At 37.2% G+C, this 21,128-nt stretch overlaps 1 protein-coding gene across 2 annotated transcripts in view; it reads left to right on the top strand.

The window, feature by feature from the left end:
- TUSC3 (tumor suppressor candidate 3) overlaps positions 1-21,128 on the top strand; it is a gene marked incomplete at both ends in the record, with an annotated part of 111,497 nt that overhangs the window by 23,094 nt on the left and 67,275 nt on the right. The window lies entirely within an intron of this gene.

Genomic DNA, 21,128 nt, shown 5'->3' on the forward strand with positions numbered 1-21,128 from the left:
GTATCCATCAGAACGTAAGTACTCCAACAGTTAATTTAAACCCAATTAGCAGATGTGCTTTAATGATGAAAATCCTAATGACTGCATTCCCTGAACAGATTATCTGCAGTACGCTTCTTACCTGGACTTCTCATTTGCTTGTAAACTGAGCAAAGACCGCTTTCATTTCATGTTTTTATAACTCTGCAGTAATTTCTAGATGCAATATCCCTACAGTTACTCATTAGAAATTCCATACTGAACATTCATGCAACAGACATATGAACGGGCATTGCATCTCTGTATGCTCCGTGAGGGTACCTGGGGTTCCTGGTTTTATGTATGAGTTCTGAAAGGTTCAAAATGTAAAATGTGAAAATCCTGCAATCCACCTGGGCCATATTTCCACAAAAAAAAATGTTTGGAGATGTCATAGTTTTGTGGGTTTTGTCCAAAAGCTATAAAGTGCCCAACTGCATGCTTTAATAGGTAGCCATGAATGAACTGTAACAAAGTGTTTGATAAGAGTGATGTAAATAAGGGGTGGGGGTGAAAATTAGGCTTAATATGGTCAATTGGTAGATGATGGTTGTCACTTGAGGTAATTGCCTGCCATTTGTTCTGAGGCTTTATACAAAAATAACCAAATCCAAAACAACTTCCTTTACGAAGCAACAAGATGATTTTTGTTTTACCTGTACTTATTTCATGCCAAAATTTCTGTGTTTTAAATAAGTGACAGTTCATTTTAGTGTTTTAAGATGGCCTGTGGGAGGGCATGAGAGAGTACTTTCAGTGGTAGTCCTTTGAATGTGAACTTGTGATGCAGATCAACCTGGTATAAAACCTGCCTGCTATTTAAGTACATTAGCAGCTTTTTTTGGAAAAAATGCACTAAACCCGTGATGATACCACGGTAGCTTACAGTAACAGCATCACAAAATGTGGTTTTATGTACTGAATGAGACAATTTTGTCCTGTTTCCCAAATTGGGGAGTAACAAAAATGAACTTTCATTATTTTGAAGAAGTAATGCTCAATGTTGCATTTTTATTGAAAATGAAAGCTTGCAGTGGAAAAAAAATATAAAATGGAATAGGTCTTGGACCTCCAAAGGAAAGTTGCTGACTATCTGAGGCGTAGAACACAGTGTTCCATGTGTAAAATCTCCACCATGACAACAGAACAAATGAAACATGAAGAACAGTAGAAACAGGAAAGTCCAACTCAAAATTCGTGGCACCTGTAGTTTAAACTGTAGAAGCAGGAAGTATCGAGAACCTAACAGTTTTTTGAAAAGCACTGTGATTGGATCTAGATTATGTCTCTATAGGCTGTGGTAAGTGGTGGGCTCCCCAAGTAATTGGATCTTGAAGCAGCTAAGAATAAGAAATGTTAATTTCACATGACTGTTGTGAAATACATGCTTCTAGATTTTTTTTTTCAGTCTAATATATTGGTCGTTCTCTATCAGTTATCTGTACAGAGACAAGTAGGTTTATACATGGCATGAGTTCTTCCCTGTGATTAAAAAACAAGGTAGCAGTAGTTCTGTATGTTGACCTGACCCACCTGACTGCTCTGTATGACTTGGAACAAAGTATGAAGGTCACTTTTACAAAAATGATCCTAGAGTCCTGTGGCCAGCAACTCAAAGTGAATACCAATTCCCAGCTGTTGGGGAGGGGGTGAGTGTAATTTCACAATAAGCAATTGAGGAAATAATTAGCCCATGACATAATTGTATATGCATATAGTACTGGCATGGATGAGACCATTGATGGATATTCTAGCCTGTTCTGGTGTCGTGATGAAGAATGTTTGACAAGTAATGAAGAATTTGGGAGAGAATTACAACAAGTATTTGTGTCCTGCTTGGAAGGGAAAGGCTTCAATTCATCCTTGGCTAAAACCAGACATTCAGGATGGCCTTGAGCATGGTCAAAAATTAAAGATCTGTTAAGAAAGGTGTCTGTCAGAAAATTTTCATATTTCATTTGACAGCTGAAGCTTAGACAAAGTAAGGTAAGAGGTAAGGTGCACGTTTTGTGTTGTAAGTTAATTCATTAACTTTTGGTTAATTTACTTAGGGATATAATACACTTTTATGTATTTTTTATTTTATCTAGTTTTAACGATTGTGGAGCTTCTTTTTGGCTTCAGCTATGAGAACTACCTGTAACCACCATAAATTTCTGTAACTGATCTTTGTTTTGCAGTTCGTTTGGTATGCTGTGTTGTCTTTCTGCGTGCCACATACTGTGACAGCAAAGGATAACTGCATTGCAGTGACAAACTAGATACACTGCTATCTTGTTGAACACTGGGGCTTGGGTATTTAAAACTTGGTTGGATAGTTGGTCAGAATATTAGCTGAATGTTTTTATTAGAGTACTCAGCACTGAAATTAAGTGCTGACATTCTACATGCCACTTGCAGATCTCAAAGTCAAACTAGATGAATAATGCAAGTCATGCTTTTACAGCTGTTGAATTTTCCACAACCTGAGGAAATCAACTGTGTCTAATCAATCAATTCTTTTATAGGGTTTTCATCACAACCCTACCTCAGATGGAATTAAGATATATATATTTTTAAAGTTAATGTTATTTCTCCCAAATCAGTGCAATTTTTCATTTCTTTAGAAAATCTCAACATTGTTTTGTCCTCTCTTCCCCTCCCTCCTCCTCTGTTCTCTGGATGACTTGAATATGCTAGTATTATGTGAAAGTACCATTTGCTGTTAGGATGAGATTACTTGCATGTATGCAAGCATCAGTACTCAGTTTAGTGATCTGTTGTATATATCTCACCATCTTTTCTTGTGAAAAGAGTCTAATGAATTTCCTGAAGTAAATGTATTGGATTGAGTAGTTTTAGAAATTGCACTTATGCTTGTCACCATGTATTGAGATCTCTCATCCTTGTTGTGGCAGCACTGCTTGAATGTCATTGGTAACTTCCTCCGTCAATTTAAACTACTTTATATGCCAGTGTTTGAGCAAGAATATGTAAACAAGGCTGTCCACTTGCTGAGGGTGGGTAGATTTCACGCTTAATTTCACACAATGATTAGAACAGCATTATCTTAATCAATTACCTGAGGAAGTGATCAGCTGTGGTCTAGGCTCCAAGTTCTGGAGAATATATCCAGGCAGTATTTAGTAGTAAGGTCCCTGTCATAAGAACTAACAGATGGAATTATCACAAGAAAAGAAATTGCCAGGTAAACTGAAATAATGTTTTTCCATGCCATTAATCTGGGGGAAAATGCTTTAGGGTTTGCAGAAATTTAATAAATATGCATAAGGTGATATTTTGTGTTCCACATACTTTACATTTATACTGGCTTATTAAAGATTTAATTAAGTGTTCTAAAAAGGGAGAGGATGCAGTCTTGCAAAAAAATGTAGATGACAGTGTGGGTTCACAATAATTAGGGCTTCAGGGATAAAATAAGGGTCTGTACAGTTAATGAATATTAAAGCAATGGCTGCTTTGAAAGCTCACAAAAATGACAGCATTTTACTTAACAGCATCTGTCCTCTGTTTTTATTTTAGCCCTGGTCCTTCATTTTTTTGTGGCAAATGACATACTATCCGTAGTTGCAGAAGGAAATAGCACACACAAGTTACAGAAAATGTTTTTACTTGACTGAGTTTGTATGTAAGCAAAATTTATTTAGCCACCTTCCTGCTCTTCATTGTCTTGAAGTTTCTTTGTTGTTGATTCATTAAAATCTTTAAAACAAGTATCTCTGGTGGAAACTAAGATTATCCTACTGAAAAAGCACCTCACACAGCATTACAAAGGCTCCTGTTCTTTTAAAACCCTCTTTAGGTCTGTTTGACAGTGACTAGACAAATAAATGTGGTGAAGCAACTCTGGACCTTGTTAACCTGTGGTCTTCATTGGTTTCTTCTTTCTATTCTGTGTGCAGAATTCCTTATCTTGCTTTATTTGTGTGTGCGGCTTGGGCTTTACCTATTAAACTCTCTTTATCGCCGGCCATGAGTTTGCTCACTTTTACTCTTCCCAGTGTCTTCCCACGTCCCACAGTGGGGGAGTGAGCAAGCAACTTTGGTGCATAGCTGGGATTAAACCATGACAATGATGGAAAAGGGGGAAAAGAGAAAAAGGAGCTGTTAATGGCAGTAGAGACTCTAAGGAAAGATTAGCAGGTGATGGCACTTGCTCAAATGGTTTCTACAACTGACTCAGGAACTGAATTCTCTCCAGCACAACTTTCCTGTAAAACCTGCAGCCTCTGTGAAAGCATTGGCTTGCCTCTCATACACAGCTTCTTGCATTGATTTAAAGATATACCCTTTATTAGAATTTCTTGTGTTGATATTTGTCATTTTAATTGTCTGAAATCTTCCATGAGTTCCTTCTTCCTGCCAGTCTGTTGAAATGCCATTTAAGAAATAGCAGGAGAGTAAGTTTTCCTGTAGTGTTAACTGTATTTTTTTTTTTTTGGAGGGAACTGTTACGTGCCTGTCGTGCTTTAACTCAGCAGGCAGCTAAACAGCCACACAGCCATTCACCTACTCCACTAACTCCCTCTCCTCCTCTGTGCAGTGGGGTGGGGGAGAGAACTGAAAAGAAAAACAAAAAAAAAACCCAATAAAACAAACCTCATGGTTTTGAGATCAAGACAGTTTTTAATAGGACAGAAAAGAAAGTGTTTTGATAAAAAAATATACAAAACAAGTGATGCACAGCACAGTTGTTCCCCACCTGAAGCCTGTGGTCAGCTAGTTCCTGAGTTGCCCCACCTCCTGTCCAAACCCTGGTTATATCCCAACCATGACATCATACTATATGGAATATCCCTCTGGCCAGTTTAGGTCACCTGTTGTGGCTGTGTCCCCTCACAGCGTCTCGTTGTCAGGGCAGCATGAGAAGTTGGAAAGTCCTTGACTGCTTGGCAACAACTCTAACATCAATGTGTTATCAACATGATTCTCGTAAGTCCAAAACACAGCACTGTGCCAGCTACTAGGGAGGAAATTATCTCCATCCCTGCTGAAACCAGGACAGTGCTTCAAACAGGCTGTTTCGTTTTGAACAAATGCAAAGTTTTATGTTGGTGTTACAGACTCCTCTAGCTTATCCTGAAGACAGAGCTGTGTATATGCAAAGTGACTTAGTCACACTACAGATCACTTTTCCCCACCCCCTTTTACAAAGAGCTGGTAAAAAGCCATCCGGCCCATCAGCCCTGTCTGTTCTTTTTATGGGATCTTTAAATACTTGCATTTCTCTACTCTTACTGTCTTTTGAACCATATGCTTGCATAGTTTTTGGCAAAGAGGCATTTTGTCTGAAAAGTATTAAGTGTCTCTTCTCACCTTGTACCACTAAATTATTGGGTGTTTGGCGGAACCCAGTGAACCGAATTTAACAATATATGAGGCAGTCAGATGATTTCAGTCAAGTCAGAATGTTATTTGGATTATGTCTATAAAACAACCCATTAGTTTTGCTGATTAATATTTATCCAGGTTCAGTCTTGTGTGTGTAACTTCGTGTGTGTATATATAGTGCAAAATGCTTAACTACATTATTTTTAATGTTTGTATATATATACATTTCATAATTGTATATGCATTTTGTGCATGCTTTCCTTATTAGAATTACATTGTTTTGCAGAGTAAATTCAATTCAGTTGAACTACATTCTTGTGGTGGGAGATAAGTACTTATGTACCAGGAAAGTAAATTGGAAAGCAATGCCTCATGTACTTATTTTTAAATGTGATTCAGACCTAAAAGTTTATAGCAAATCATGTGGTGTTCTTGTGAAAGGATAGGTTTCTGTCAAATGGAGATAAAGTATATTCTCAGTCTTTCTGTCTGTAGGGATTAGGGCAGTAATTGCATCTAATTTCTGGTGATGCTTTCTCCTCCCTGTGGTCACTGATGTATTATTTCACTGAAAATGTGTGGGGAGGAGTTTAAGTGTCTGCACTGCATTTCTTAAATCCAAATGTGATTCCTATTACTTTGTTTCATCTTCAGGCTTGTCAGAATGTGCGTTTTTTCCCATAATTGTTTTCTTCTAGATATGGAGGAGGAAAAATTAATTATGTAAGTTGAGAATTTTATTTGAAGATGTGCACATACATAATGCTAATACTGATTCCCACCCCTACGAAGGAAATTTTGTTAAAATTAATAGTACAGTTCTGTAGAAAAGGCATTTTTTTTAGTGTGCAGTTGAAGCCCTGACTCCCTTGAACAATGTGGAGTATAAATTGTGTCAGACTAAAATTGGAATGAGCTAATACGTAGTATCTGCTTTTTCTGACATCTTTTTAAAACTGTAGGGAGTTTTAATGATGAAAATCTCCTTAATTGACTGTATTTAGTGTGGTGCAACCAATGTGGATATTCCTGATGGGCATTTTTCCTTGCATAATGAGGTGATTTATTGTTTACTCTTTCATATTCAATGCATATTCACCACTTTTGTTGCTAAACATGTTGGTGAGCTTTGCATTTATTTATCTGACCTTATAATTCTTTTTAGACCTCTCTAGTCTTAATTTCAATAGTAATGATTATAAATCTATTACAAGTATCATCCTCTTACTTCCCTCCTGCTCACTAAAGTACAGTAAGCTTAGAAAAGATTATTTTCTCATTTCATCTTTGACTGTTCAGGTGACCTTTTAGATCTTACTTGGAGATGAGTTTGTAATGTTAAATTGACAAATAAATAGCTCAGAACTGTTCTGTGTGTTTTGGTCAGTGGCTGCTTCAGTTTTCACAGATTTTCCTTCTAATAGAAATGTTAAGACTGCTGTATCTTAGATTGTTGTGCTGTTGTGAAAACCAGTATATTTTAAGTGATTTGTTTTCACTGTCTGGATTGGTTGGGTAGCCAACTTTGCTAGTCCATTATTGTGGCAAACGGTGTAGCATTTGTGGTGGAGCTCGGGAAGTGACTTAGAGTCACATAGAAGGTGCAGTACTGAATGAAGATCATGTCACTCCAAGTTGAAGCTTTGTAGGGAAACTTTCTGCAGATTCTTTGGGCTATAAAATAAGGTTTCTCAGGCATGTGTTTTTTCTCTTGTGTTGATTAAAAAAAACTGTGTTCAATTGGAGTTGAAAATGGGGAGATGGAAGGTGGTGTGGTTAACTAGTGTGCTAATACTGACCTTAAAGAATGCAGATTTCAAAATTAGAATGTTTAAATGTGAGATAAGTTGCATTAGCTGTAGTATATCTCTTCAGCTAGCTGCTAACCACGGCAAGACAAGAAGCTGCATAAATTTTATTCACTTATGAATGGATCTGTTCTTTAAAGATAATGCAGCCTTTGACTTCAGTAATTTTTCAATGTTTATCCTTTTGTGGAGTTACTTTAAATACAAAGACTAGCATTTGCTACCTCAGAATGTCCCTGAGATGCAAATGGTGAGGGCTGGGAGAGTATATCCTAGGATATATGTTTGCTCAGTTCCCTCAACACTTTGTAGGACTCCGCTATTGGGTACGGACTAGGCTGATTTCTGGCCTGAGCTGGTACAGCCTCTGTTATGTTCATACAGCAATGGGCTTGGGATCTACAGAGGACTTCAGAATGTATCCGAGTGCATTTACATAATTGGAACAATGATGCCTCTTCAGCTGGAAAAAAAAATAGGGAAAGGGCAGAATTATTCTTCTGATTGCTTGGAAAGCACACCTTTAGGATAGGTCTGTGGAACGTCAACTTACATAGTCATGCTTCCTTTCTCCTTTTGCATTTTTCATTATTCAATGTCAAGACACTCCCTAAAACCAAAAGTAATTTTTTTCCTTTCTTTATTTTGAAATACCCTATGCTTCAAAAGCGCAAGTATTCCTTCTCTTCCCCTTAACTTTAAATGTAGAATAATCAAGTGTCTGTATGAGGTCTGCTGCAGATTTGAAGCTTAATATTTCTTGACTTGTTTAGGTCTTGAAATTGACATTTTCCTCTTTAGCAAAAGAATAACCTAGTAATTTGTAGAAAATTGGCAGTTATTTTTAACCCTGATAGACTCAGATTTAGCATATGTAAGAGCTATCGTTTTTGTGGAGTGAGAATAGTGATGATATTTGATGTAATGTTTATGTTTTACTCTGTAGTGGAGGCTTAATCCTCTGGGTACTTGGGTTTATGGGTAAAACACGAGCAACACTGGGAATTTTAAGGAAGAAATGCAACTAATGTGTGTTAATAGGTAGGTGGATATTCCAGTGTCTTTGGTAATAATAACAACAACAACTTATTCCATTCTGAAGTTTGATAATTATTTTACTTGCAACTTCTTGAATCTAATCTTTGAAATTCTTAACCTGTGTGTAGTTAGATATCTTATTTCAGAAAGTACCTAATTGGCTTGTCAGAAGATAGAAAGTGTTTATTGCTTGCCATCTCCTCTCCCAGTAGTCTTTTAATTTGCTTACTGTTTCCCAACGTGCTAATAATTAGCAAGGTAAACTTTCTTCTTAATAGTAAAGGTGCCAGTAAAGAATATGTACTTGAGAATCCTCTTGGGGATATCTAGAAGGTAAATCTGTGAACATCTGCCTGTGGTGGTTTGGTTTGGGTAGGTGGGTTTGTTTTGTGGGGGGTGTGGTTTAACAAAAGTTTTGGGAGACGAGATAGCCAGAGAATGTGGTCCTACTGAGAGTGTTTTTCACCTTGATTTTTTATAAGGCCTCTTGGTCAAACTTAAGTGATGTTTCTGTGTTTGTCTGGAGCCACTTTTATTAATAAGTACGCTGCTGATTTAGCTAAAGGTCACTTAGTGCTATTTAAAATATTTTAGTGTTATATACCCTCATTTTTAACTGTCTGCTATATAATAACAAAGCAAAATAGAGTACTGTTACATTCCTTGATGGAGCAATTTTAAAAACCCAACACACCAGAATTCATTCATTTTTAAGGGTGTTCTGTCAAAATTATTTTGGTATGTTTGATCGAGCTCTCATTGTTTTCCTGTTCAAGCAGTTATATTTCTGATTACCGAACAGTGCTTAAGTACCCTGATAACAATTTAATTTCCTCCCTTTTATTGCTCTTTATTCCAGTGTGTTTTACTCATTTATGGAACTAAAATATCTCTCATTTGGTTTGTATTTACTATGCATTTTAAATTTTAAATGGTTGTTGAATTAAGTTGTTCTTAGTGTACTTTAACAGGGCATGCTCCTTCCTCTTCCCAGTCTTCCTTTATAAATCTAATTCCCTGTAAAGTCTGATGCTTCTTCCATGGCTAGCAGTGCATAAGCTGCTTTAAAAGATAAAACTTACTTTCATTGTAGCAGTTAAGTTATCCATTCTGTACTTTCAGTGATCAAACATACAGCATCTACATTTTAACTCGGTGTTTGAAATAACTTAGAAAATTCAAGAAGAGGAAGAAAGCTCATTTTTAACATTACCCATAGATTGGTTGTCTGGCTTGATTGCTGAGTAATTCTTCAGAGGTAGAACAGTACTTGAGGGCTTTGTGGGATTAGTGTCTGTGTGGAGACTCCACAGTGCAGAGAGCTCGGCTGTCAGTGACTCTCTGGAATCCCTTTTTACAGAGACCGAAAAGATCCAGATGCTATATAAGTTCTTTAAATTTTCAGAGAGAAAAATCCATTAATATCTTGAAGTGTTGTTGCTCTTTTGGCTTTTTGCCCCCTTTCAGGTTGTGGTTTGTTGCCAGCATTCCACCATAGGCAAAGCAGCCTCAGATTTCTGAAGTTACTTACCTGTGTCTGGTTTTACCATCGTTGTTTCTATATCAACTTTCAACATAAAATATGTTCCACAAATATGCAGAGGAATGTGGGAGGGAAGGAAGTGGCAGTACACCGAGTCAACAGCACATCTCACCAGGAAAGGAAGGGTCTTTCCAGTCATGTAGATTTCTGAACTACTTTATCATGAAACAAGAAACAACCCGTCTTTGCATTGCTTAAATGGAAAGGCAATTTTGTTGTTATCTATGCTTGTTCAAGTCTCCTTTCCTCTAGATGCTACTCACTCTACAGAGTAGAATTTGCTTTACACTCGTGAAGAACAAAAACTAAGGAGGAACCACTGTTGAATAAAGTAATACCTTGTCATGCACATCCTTTAAATAAGCGTTCCATCCAGTGTTCTGAAATTGAAAATGTTCTGAGGAAGGGCTGAGAGCTGAGAGTGTGTATCCTAAAGAAGAGAAGGCTCTGGAGGGGTCTTACCAATGTATATAAATACTTTTGAAGGGTAAAGTGTAAAAAAGAGAGAGACAGACTCTTTTCATTGGTGCCCCATGACGGGACTGGAGGCAAAGGTCAAAAATTGAAACACGGGAGGTTCTGTTTGAACATGGTGAAATACTTCTGCACTCTGAAGATGACTGAGTGCTGGGAAGGTTGCCTGGGGAGCTTGTGGAGTCTCCTTCCATGGAAATATCAGAAGCTGTCAGGATGTAGTCCTGAGCCATCAACTTTAGGTGGCCATGCTTGAGCAGAAGTGTTCGACTAGATGACCTCCAAAACTCTCTTCCAACCTCAACCATTTCGTGATTCTGTGAAATTGCTCAATAGTTATAAATTGAACCTGCAGCAGTCTGAAATGCAGACTGTTTTCTTCATGTTCAGACTTGAAGCAAATATTCTGATTGCCTGTAGTATATCCCAAAGAAACAGCAAAATTCAAGTTAACATTGACTTTTTTATTTTCTTCCAGTCTTTCTCTTACAGATACAGAAAGTATTACAGGACAAAATATTCTGAGTATTTCTTTTTTTTAAAAAATAAAAAAAGATTGTACTATACAAGTTATTTGCGTTTCTCCATGGGCAGCACCTCCTCATTTTTATATAAAGTATGAGCTGCGTGCTTCGGTATGCACAGACTTCTCAGTGTATGAGGAACCTGATCCTGGATTATTGGGTTCTTATGGCTTGCTCTATAGTGCTATATTTTTGATAGATCTCTTCTTTTAAAGAGATCCAGCTGAACAAAATAATTTGCAATAAAGTTGACAGGGAACACTTGGTTATGTAGCACTGTTTGGAGAAATGTTCTATTTATCTTCACAAACAGTGCTTGAGAGCAGTCAAACAGGAATATAATTCAAGGCGGAGAGCCCAGACTTTCATGTTTTCAAAGACAATTTGGATTCTAGCTGTAGAAAACAACAGAAAAATGACATTGGGGTTGGGGGAAGGAGAAACGGCCTCTGTGTTTCTGTACCGTTCAGCCTTTGCTTTTAGTAGAGAAATGTCATTTCTTCATATGATCTCGATAGTTTAAATATGGTTGCCTGTTGATTTCGGCAAATGCTAAAGCAGTGAAGGGAAAAGAGTTGGGATCAAAAGTCACTTTATTTAAAAAAATAAGCACAATGTTAATAGTGTCCGAGAAGTCAATGTTCTTTGTAGCGAGGGAGGGGTACACAAGGTATATAATAGTTCTTCAGTGGTTTTCAGTACTTAATTCATAATTCTCCAGTGTAAATTCAGGCAGACTGCTGAATGCTGAGGTGAGTATTGCAGCAAGCTGAACTTAATAAAAATCTTGGAGGATGTGTGGAAGAAATTTGGAAGCTCAGTATGGCATTATAAAAAACGATTAGTTTAAAGGGCTGTCTTAGCTAAGTTCAGTCTTACTTTAAACTCAGAAACAGTTGAAAACAGCAGGCTGAGTAAATTTCACACGTGGCTTGATAAATCTGTAGCTGTGAGATGTGTTCTTAGATTTAGATAGTTTTTATTTGTGTAGTAGTAATTGTGCATATAACCAACTTGAAGTATCTGCTTAAAAATCATAAACTTAGCACTGTAAAATGCATGGTCATAGCAGTTCCAAGGAAATTGAAGGTTCTGAATGCTAAAAAAATATGCAGTCATTTAGAATTAGGAGGTTGATTGTCTTATTAAATTGAAATATCTGTGCAGGGTGATGTTTTTAACTTTTTTTGCATCATTTTAGTATTTTTATAAGGATTTTTTCCCCATCTTTTAATTAAGAACTTTTGCAAAACTTCTGCTAGGTCACCCTGAAGTGTTTTCTACTGAGAATAAATAGAACTTTTTTAGTCTTTCTGTATAACAAGTACTCTTGGAGTCATCCTGGTTGTCCTATATTATGCTCTCCCGAGACTAATATTCATTCAGTATAAAGGTGACCTAAGCAAAATGTACTTACTTTAGCTGATCCTTTTGTTGTAGTATCTTTTCTCTAATTTGTGGTTGATCCTTTTGATATTTCTCATTATGTTTTTAATTGCTTCCATGCTTTTTTAAAAACATGAAATTAAACAGTAAGGAAAAAGCCTGTAGTTGTATAAGGCATCTTAGTTAGGCTTATTTCTATAAACTGTTAAAACAGTTTAACTTGTGTTTGTTCAATGCAGTGCAGTAGGAATTCTTCCTGAGGTAAACTGTGTGCTTGGTTACAGTGCTGGAGTCCTAATCTGGATTTCATACTGTTGACTTAAATTAAGTGAACTTTATTAATATTAAATTCATTAAAAAATAAAGTTTTTTAGAAACTGTGAACATTTTGAAAAATATTAATTGAAAAATGGATGAATTTCTGATGTTTTGAGTTGAAGTGCCAATCTTAGATTATATTCCATGGAAATCAAGAATCTTTTTTATAATCAACCAGAAAAATACTTTAATGTAAACCCCTATGCAGGCTGGTTTAATGTTTTTGTACTGTAGGAAATGCAAGATAGAATATTATTACTTGTATAATCAGAAAATGACAGCTCCATGTGATAGGGAATCAACCAGTTTTTTTTCCTAAATGGCCAATAGAGCAATTTATGGGCTAAAAAAACCCTCAGTGCTTTTAGGTCTCTGTTCATTTAGCTACTCAGCCTTAAAAGGACATTTTCGGCTTATTACCAAAAAATGTAGGCTATTTTGCATCAAGATGAAAATCAATGTCTTGATTCCAAGAAGCAAATCCTCAGTCACAGCTTCATTGACTCCAGGTCAATGGAGCATAATATCAAGTCAGTCATACTGTACAGAAGCTTGCGTGGCCTCTCAATTATGTTCAGGCAATGGTTTTAAAACTAAATAAATAATCTGAAGGGGAATAAAGTATCCTAACAGATTTCTCTGTATTTTAGTGATTAGCAATATTTACATTGATTCATGCTTTTCTTTCTAGTTGGTTTGTTTGGTTTGGTTTTTGGGTTTTGTTTTTTTTGTTAAACAGCCTTTGAAAAATGCTGGAGAGCTGCAGGGGAGAGGAGGACAGGGAACAAAACATTTTCAGTACTGTTACGACCATTCTCAATAGAGTAATTAGTTTATGATCTTATGACTTATAGAACAGATCATACTGTGCTTCTGATGCCTCCAGGATTTGATGTAAGCATTTCTAATTGCTGCTGCAGAATAATATGTTGCTCACTGGAATATCCAGATACTTTAGTCTTGGAGTTCTGCATTAGTCCTGTGGTTTGCTCTGAATCAAGAAATTGCATTGAACAAAGCTTGTAGATTTGGAATGACCCATGGTTTCTGTTCCTGGGCTAGTGAGGGTGTCCCTGTCCATGGCAGCAGGGTTGGAACTAGATGATCTTTAAGGTCCCTTCCAGCCCAAACCATTCTATAATTCTATGATAAGTAGGGAATAAATATTTTGGATAAAGCTTCTGATGCTGCATGTCTTACGTTGAAAGGGGATAAACTTGGATAGAAGTGAAACATGTTTTATTTTTTGCCGCATTCCAGAGTAATCTGGGAGGTGTTGGAGAGAAGAGTGAAGATCAAGACAGATCAAAGAAATTATTCTTCTTTAGCACCTTGAAGTTCATTAGTCACGTGAGGTATTGTTTAGAAGGCTTTTGCAGGAAAGTAGTCATCTGTCTTCTCCCTTTTTAGCGTGTAGGGAGTGATAAAAGTACATAAAATTACCTGAGTATATGCAAGCATTGTCAAGGCTTACAAATGATAAAACTGTTTTTGATATATTCAAGGATACTGATGTATTGGTAGTGTAAAAATACATTTGTATGCAGGCATCAGGTGAATGAGAGACAATGGAGGAATGAATGACTGTCGATTTAAATAGGCTGTAACAGCACTTTGAATGTTAATTCCACCATCCTCCATTAATGTAATGGAGTCAGTAATTACAAATCTGTGTGTGTTTATCGGATGCATTTTTAGAGGAGTTAACTATTCTCACAATATAGTGCTGGAATGCATTTATCAGTACAGTTAGTTTCTCTATCCTATTATTCTTAGTGTAACTAAAGGCTGAAAAACCCTGTTAAATTGGAATTGAAGGTACATACATCACATTGAGAGACTTAGGAGATACTTCACATGCCTTATCGGTGCACCCTTGTTTATGGGGTTTTTGTTCATTTCATTGGTTGGTTTGTGTATTTTGGGTTTTTTTACAATGACTGTTGTTCTGAAAGAGTTACCTACAAAGCTAACATTTCTTGGGGTTTTCATACACCTAAGTAAACAAAAGAAAGTCCTCATCAAGGATGGTCATTCAGTCTCCAAGAGCTGGTTTGGGCTTTATGATTTGCATAAAGGAACACTGGAAGCCAAGCCATTTCCATTTTATTTGTTTTTTTATTTGCGGTATCATAATTTAAGAGATACTCTACAAAGTCTGTAGTTCATTTATCTCCAGTAGCAAGTATATTATACAGTGATTAATTAGAAATGGCATGCTTTATTTCTTTCACTACAGAAACTTGAGCTACTGGACTGAATTTGAATTTTTCATCAGGAATGGTGGAATGGCTTAATAACCAAATAATTTTAATTAGTGTTTGTAGCCAGTAGAATGGGGTCCCTGTCCAATTTTTTTAAGGACTGAGAGGGGATCTGATTAATGTGTATAAATACCTTAAGTGTAGGACACGGGGAAACGGCCAGCCTCTTTTCAGTGGTCTGTGGGGACAGGACAAGGGGCAATGGCTGCAAGTTGGAGCACAGGAAGTTCCAACATGCGGAAGAACTTCTTCATAGTGAGGGTGACAGAGCACTGGGTCAGGCTGCCCAGGGGGGTGTAAGACCTGTCTGGATGCCTACCTGTGTGACCTGCCCAAGGGAACCTGCTTTGGCAGGGGGTTAGACCTGGTGACCCCTTGAGGTCCGTTCCAACCCCTACAATTCTGTGATTCTGTGACTTTGACTAGAACCGATATCTTGCGTTATGTGTCTTTACCCCAGCTTTCTAGAGCTGAGGTCTTCCATTTTCACCTGTCTAATATTCAGGAGTCACCCTCTTACATCAGAAAGAGCTGAGACTTCTTCTGAAACCTGAAAGCAGCAAATTGTAAATGGAGACCATGTGTTTCAAATGCAAGGAGGCCAGTTGGGACACTGAAGCATGGAGTAATATCATTGGGATTTTGTTCTTTGCCTTTTTTGATGAACCTTTATGCCTTAAATTACCTGTGTGATATTGTTCTGGTTTAAGGTAAAGTAAATGAAAGGAGGTCTGAAGAAGAAACTTATTTCAAAATACGCTTTCAGTAATGCAAACCCACTGGAAATACATGTATATGATAAAGATAATCTGGTAAAACTTTTAGAAGAACCAAGGAAGAACTTCCCTTTGCCACACTCCAGCTCTTTTGCGGTATGTTTACTGGATCACTGAATCTGAATCAAGTATTTAAATCTTAAAAAATGGTTTTGTTTCAGAAATAAGATGTTTGTCTTGAAAATGTAAGTGGTGTGCGTTGGACAATTTTGTTTTGGTTTGCTTGTTTGTTTTTCCCCTAGAGAGATAGGGTTTTATTTGGGGCAAAAGACATTTAGAAAATCTGGCAAAGGAAGATGAACAATCAAGTGAGGCAAAACGTGTGCATACAGGGTGGTGGTGGTTGTTGTTTTTGCTTTGTCTTGTAGGCACTGTGTCTTGGGAGAGTGAATGCATAAAGCTGTCTTTTGAGAAGCTAATCTGCTAGTCACATAATGCAAAAGGGAAGGCTGGTAGATGCCAAACTATTGGGTTAAGCAGCAGAGAGGAGATACAGGGGATCGCTGGGAAGCTGTCCCTTAATAGGGAATTGCTTCAGGTGCGGATACTAGAAGCTTGGCCTGTCAGCATCTTCGTTCATACCTTGTCACAGGTTGCTTATGTTATTGGGAGGTGACATAGTTGCTTCATCACTTCACTGAAAACTGAGACCTATAGTAGATGAGCTTTAACTTTATTCTTTTGCTTTGTTCTTGATTCAGTGATAGGGAAAACTGCAAATGGAAAAATGTTTTGTTAGCCATAGGCATAAAAGCAGAATGGTTTAGAACTGCTGTCCCAAGCAGCTCATTTCAGTGGGGACTGCTCATCTGCTTAACAGGATTGAAGCCAAAATACCAATGACTTAGCCCTACTCCAGCAACAAAAATAACTTTCTTGGGTGATCCCTGTCCTAAACAACTGCTTTCCTTGTTGCATCAGAAATTTCCTGGACTCTGGATTTTCTCAGTTACCATGTTATTTAGTTCTGAAAATATATTTGCCATATATTTTAACTCGTTTTAGAGCAGTGTGTAAAACAGAGCAGCAAGTAATATTTTTAGTTCTATTTGTTTTACAGATATTAGTATCCATGTTGTTCTGACGCATAGATCACGCATGCTCTTTTATTCTGCTTGGGGAATCAGCTAATGAAAATAAATTAATGATACTTGGCTGCCTCTTCACCTATTGATTTAAATGTTCTTTATGCTTTCATCAGTAGACTGTTGCTTGTTGACCCTTTTGTAGGTACTTGCACCAACAAAACCGCAATTTTCTGTGTAAAGGAAGAATTTCATAGAATCATAGAATGGTCTGGGTTGGAAGGGACCCCAAGGATCATAGAGCTCCAACCCCCCTGCCACAGGCAGGGACATCAACCTCCAGGCCTGGATCTACACAAGGCTGCACAGGGCCCCATCCAACCTGGCCTTGAACACCTCCAGGGACGGGGAATCTACTACTTCTCTGGGAGCCTGTTCCAGCACCTCACCACTCTTTCTGTAAAAAAAAAAAACTTCCCCCTAATATCTAATCTAAACCTTCCCTCCTTTAGCTTTAGTCCATTCCCCCTTGTCCTGCCATTATCTGCTCTTTTAAAAAGTTGAATCCCCTCCTGCTTATAAGCTCCCTTCAGGTACTGGAAGGCTGCAATGAGGTCCCCCCCGCAGCCTTCTCTTCTCCAGGCTGAACAAGCCCAGTTCCCTAATTTCCCTTCTTAGGTTTATGCTTGTGAGTTACTTGGTCTTTTTTTCCCCCCAGAGTTTCAACTAAAACAGTCCTTTTGTGTTACAGCATAAAGGTAGTAAATGCTCAGAGGAATTATGTAAATAAATGGGTTTAAACAAATGTAGGGTCTTTGCCTGTATTGACTGTGGAAAGGAGCAGAAAAACACCACTTTAGAACAAAACTGACATAGTGTCTCATTTTCTGCATATAAGTGAAACTGTTCATGTTTCTCAGCCATCACAAGATGTGTGTTGTCTAGTGGATTGCATTTAGCCATCCTATTTCCAGATTTTCTCTGGTAAAACAAAGTTTCCCCAGGGGGTGGAAAATGTTAATAACACTTTTGTAAATGTCTGTAATCCTAATGGGGACTCACTTTGGTGACAGTTTTATGTGTGGTTGGATGGTAAGCAGTAAAATAAAAATACTGGAGGACATGTTCAGTTTTAGCACCTTCGTGGCAAGAATAATTTGGGATACATCATTGTCTTTTCTAACAGTGCTTTCCTGGATATTGATTATTTTTTTAATTGTTATTCCATTAGGATAATAAGGAAAATTCTGCCTTTTCTAAATGTTTTCTGTCTATTTTCCTGTATTTTTCACCATTGTTCTTTTTCTGGGATAGAGTTAATTTTCACAAGAAGCTGGGAGGGGATGACCCAAAATAGCTAAAGGGGTGTTCCATACCATATGATGTCAAGCTCAGTATGTAACTGTGTGTGCAGCTAGCTGGAGAGGAGGGATCCTTCCTCAGGGCATGACTGTGGATCAGCTTCCATGCAGCAAACACACTGCATTGTGCATCACCTGCTTTGTATATTCCTTTATTAGTGGTGGTGTTGTTACTTTCCTTGTTCTTTGCTGTCTATTAAACTCTGCTTTTGCCAATCCACAAGTTTTACCTTTTTCTGCTGGTTCTCCCCACGCTGCTTTAGGGGAAGGAGTGAGCAGCCCCGTGGTACTTAGCTGCCACCTGCAGCCAAACCACGGTGTCTTTTACATAGGATAAAATTGAGGTAGAGCTCATCCTTGCACCTTTGTTCGAGAATCTGTTTTTCATTTTCATATACTTCCATCTTTCAAACTTTTAATTTTCTTATAAAAATGTGGAAGTTGCATTCTAAATTATGAGTCCATAAGGCCAGACTGCTAGCTTGTGCATTTTCAAAAATATACATTTTCCCTGCTTGACTAGTCATTTTCTGAGTGTAGTATCTGACAAGTATGTGTCTTCTTGATCCAAAGCTAAAGCAGACAGCTGGAATGTTAAAGTGTGCCATATTTCCCAAACACAGGTGCTCAAAAGTAAAAGGCACGGCTATAATGGAGTCTCATTTAATACTAGATTTATTTCTTGGATTTCATTATTAAATGAGATGAGGAAAAGGTTGATAACTTACTCGGCGGCATGTATTATGCAGATGTTACAAATGACAAAATGTCAGACCTTCACCTGTCTATGAAGTGTTACAAATCAGAAAGCTGTAAAATGTGAGATATTCCACAGCCTTCATTGTGAATTCTAGAGTTGTCAGTCCCAATTACTCTGCAAAAGGAGACTTTCTGGAATAAAGTGGACTAAGAAGTGGTAGGATATCTAAGTGCCATCAGTTACCTAAGAGAAATATGGCCTGTAGTAGAATGTTTCATGATGTATGTGATTATTACAATCTACTCAATGGTAACTTTCTATTTGAAATATGCAGATTTCTTCGGAATCCAGTGAAGCAAGTACTAAAGCGGCACCCAGTGATTTTATGCCCCCAAAGTACTATCTTGATTACCTAGTGTAATAAACAGATTAGTTAATAGCTTTTTGTCTGATGCATTGAGAAAAAGCAAAGCAAAAGATGCCAGTGGTTAAGAACATTTATGGTGAGCTTCACAGCATTACACAAGAGCTACACGAAGGTGACATTATATGTGGCTGAATCTAAAGGAATCAAGGCAGTTCTTTATTGGCAACAAGTTTCCAAGCAAAGCTGTATGGGATTTCTCTGAGAGACTCTCTTCAGTATCACTTAGTATTTTGTAGAAGCAGATTATTTAGCAGTAATAGAGTTGCTTTTTCCTATTCTTCCTTGTTTTTCCTGTCAAGAAAATATCCATAATGATATATCATGGATTTCTGATTGTTTTCTCTGGTTAAGGCCTATTCTGAAAGGTTTTTGATTTTCTGTACAGTCAGGTATTATACATTCTTCCTTAATTTAGAAGTTGTGGGTTAGTATTAGTTCTCTTTCATTTGTCTTTTTGCTTCAGTTATTAAAGCTTTTGGGAATGTGGTATGCATCCAGTTTAGCTGCTTCTGCTTTATTACGCATTACCAACTGGAGTTTCTCATGCAAAACTAGTGAAGTTTTAAAAATGAACAGAAAAATTTAATCCAGGCACTGGTAATCCAAGGAAATCTTACAAATGAGTAGGCTTTATTTTTATGTAATCTGCTTGATGATTCTTTTTAAAGAAAAGAACTTACTTAATGCCTTTTTGAAGCAAAATTACCAAAACCATGTCTTTCAGCAGAAGAGAAGTTGTAGTATTAATACGTTGATTGGTATTTTCATGATAAACAGAGTTGTAATCTCTCCACGTTTGTGATTACAAATCTCAGCTAAATTCTGAGAATGGGAATGAAATCCTATAAGATCTTTTTTCTTAAAGGCTTTAGAGGGTCAAATAAAAGTGGCTATCTCAGAAGAGTTCATCATTTATGCTGATCAGAGCTTCTTTAGGACTCAGTGTCACGACCAGCTGTGTCTTATAGGGAGCTGCAAGGGACTTCTGCTAATTTTTAATATGGAAGATCCAATAGGTGAAATGTAGTTTTCCTTTATCCTTGTAGCTCACTCCTTCCTTCCCCTCAAATATATAGATATGAGTAGATAAGAGTAGATAGATAGATATCTACTGTTATTTATAGACTTAATGATTTTTCAAAGTGTTACTAGATGTGCTAATTTTTCTATATAATTTTTAAAAGTCTTAGAAAAACCACGGTGTCTCCTTGCTCAGTTGTTCCTGCACAGTATTTGGGTTTTAGTGTTGCCTTGCATGTCATCATATTCTCTTTTCTCAGAGCATCCCCGTTTTGATCTATTTTGTTAAACTAGTTTATTCTTCCCTTCTACAATGGACCCTCATCAGTTTGTATATCCTTTTGCTGACTTACGAGCATTTTATCAGATGTCTCACACCTTCCAGTTCTCTGAATGTTTTTTCTTCTTCTGGTTGGTGCCCCTTCACTGTCTGTCCCTGTTTCTGTCTGTCTCACTGTCCTTCCTGCCTTCTCTCAGCACTCTGCTTCTCTGCAAATGTAATATTCCAGATTTCTCCACTCTTTTTTTAGCTCTTATTTGATATAGGCAGCTTCTACAGTGTCCTTGAGCAGGAAACTGAAGACTTAAAACAAGATAGATTGTTGTGTTGGTCCTGATATGCAGCATGTGTAGCAACCCATGCATGGTTAGTGCAGCCTCACTGAAACAGGAAACTTAAAAAGTCTTTGCTGAGCATGTGTCACATTAGGTTTACTTGATTAAAAAAAAATCTAAATAGAGCAATTAGGTGACTGTATCTAACTTCAGGGCTGTTTTCCAGTATTTCTCATAGCCTTGTTTTACATCATTCATGTGGTGGAATGCTGTCATGCAAAAGAAACCCACCACAAAAGCCATTTGTTTGTTCTTATACAGTTACAGTTCAGCCAAAATATTTTGGAGAATCTCAGTCTTGAAAGTAACTGAAAGTGCTGATAGTAACCTAGATGGGTTTGTAAGCACACTCCAGTCTGTAGCAAAATATAAAGCTTTTATTAATCTAAATTCAATATGTTACATCTTGATAAAGAAATTATGAACATAATAACTTCTTTTTTGGTAGCTACACTTTTTTCATTTTCATATTTGTGTGACTGACAATATCCTGCTGTGAT

Source organism: Gallinula chloropus (genome assembly GCF_964237585.1).
Source record: "Gallinula chloropus genome assembly, chromosome: 7".
Classification (NCBI taxonomy): Eukaryota; Metazoa; Chordata; class Aves; order Gruiformes; family Rallidae; genus Gallinula; species Gallinula chloropus.